Raw genomic sequence first — 1,642 nt, 5'->3', positions numbered from 1 at the left:
AAAAAAAAAAAAAGAATGGGTAACAGTTATAGATAGCTCACCAAAGAGACAGAGAACAAGACTTTGACAGAGTCCGATGTAGACTGCAGACCTGCAAATTAAAACAATGAAGAGCCACTAAGAGACATTGTGAGCAGACAGATGCAAACGCTGGCACTGCCAGATGCTGGGGATGACGCCAAGTGACAGAACCGGTGGCCACAGCTGGCAAGAATGCAAAATGAAAACGGCCACTTTACAAGACAGTCACAGCCTGTGTGCTACAGAGAGGAAAGCTGAGAGTGGGCACTTTGCCAGAAGAATTCAAACTTGGGTCCACATAAAGAAAGCAATGTATGAATTGTCATGGATGGGTGTTATTCCTCATATCAGCCCCAAAGCGGGTGTGAGATGCCATTCAATACATAAACAAACAGTAGCAAATATGGATGCTTGAAAGGAGCTGATCTGCCACCAAAGAAAGAAAGGAAAACCTTTCAGCTGCACAGTGCCAATGAAAGCAAGCCAGTCTGTCCCTGTTCACACTTAAGACAGGCAAAACTAGCAGGGAAGGCGATCAGTGGGTGCCAGAAGTCACAGTGAGAAAAATGAGTGTGAAGACAATGCAGTCCAAATTTTGTTACAGAGCTAATTTATGCATCATGTAGTCAGTGTATATAAAACTGATTCTCCAACCGAAATGAATATGCCACTTCATCAGGACAGTGATGGGGCAACATCAGGGGGAGGGCTCAAGAGCTAGAGAAAGAGCAAGGGGCTACACATCACCTTTCTTTTCCTGAGTCAAGGATCTGAGAAGGGCAAAAGATTAAAAACTGGTGGACAGCTAGCATAAGAAAGCCACTGGTTTCGTTAAGATCATTTAAGCACAGGGAGAATGAAGGACAACACAGAGTGAGCTGAGGTACACTCACAGCTGGGCAGGCTAGCAATGGCAACCAGAAAGACTCTACTAAGAGAGAGAACATGAAGTTACAGAAGCCAAGAGAGTGCACTGCAGGAAGTACAAGTGTTCAAACCGAGGCTGTGCTTGTGCAAGGTCAGACAGAGAAGGTCATAAGCGCCTGTGTTTGGCAACAGAGGGGTCCTTGATGACTCTGACCACAGTCATCCCAGTGGTGCAGGTGCAGGAAGCAACAGCCAGGAACAGACTGAAGAGGAAACAGAATCTGAAAAGCTGTGACAGTACAAATAGACCAGTCTGGGTGTCCCAGGGGGCAGTGGCTGGAGACAATGTGTAAGGAAAGGTCATGAGGACTTCCTTTTCTTAAGATGCCAAGGCTTTCGGCTTCAAGCCCACAGTGAGGTGAGCTGCTCTGCATCATCATTTGGTCCCAAACACGATGGAGTCAGTCAACCCCAGACTCAACAGTGAACGGGTAAGAAGCCTTTCTGTGAGGAGTTGTTTCTCTCCAAGGAGCGCTTCTCAAAGCTGGCACTGAGCAGTTTTCAATCATTTCTAAATCTGCTAGACTCCATAAGCCTTCCTTGCTAAAAACTGATGTACGAAGGCATAACAGATACTTACGGTGGGCCTGAGGCTGGGGTTCAGCGAGAAAGAATGCACACAGCTGTTGCAGAGGACCCAAGTTCAGTACTCAGCACCCACCATGGACAGCTGGTAACTTCCTACACACACACA

The 1,642-nt window shown here is 46.8% G+C and overlaps 1 protein-coding gene and 1 long non-coding RNA gene across 6 annotated transcripts in view; one reads left to right on the top strand and one right to left on the bottom strand.

The window, feature by feature from the left end:
• Window positions 1–1,642, bottom strand: part of Tsc22d1 (TSC22 domain family member 1) — a 104,900-nt gene that overhangs the window by 63,210 nt on the left and 40,048 nt on the right. The window lies entirely within an intron of this gene.
• Window positions 1,140–1,642, top strand: part of LOC116085012 — a 6,145-nt gene continuing 5,642 nt past the window's right edge. The window contains exon 1 of the long non-coding RNA XR_004116352.1: window positions 1,140–1,379. This is a non-coding gene — a long non-coding RNA (uncharacterized LOC116085012). The remainder of the gene's footprint in view (window positions 1,380–1,642) is intronic.

Source organism: Mastomys coucha, unplaced genomic scaffold (genome assembly GCF_008632895.1).
Source record: "Mastomys coucha isolate ucsf_1 unplaced genomic scaffold, UCSF_Mcou_1 pScaffold9, whole genome shotgun sequence".
Lineage (NCBI taxonomy): Eukaryota > Metazoa > Chordata > Mammalia > Rodentia > Muridae > Mastomys > Mastomys coucha.
This window is presented reverse-complemented; position numbering and strand designations above follow the sequence as displayed.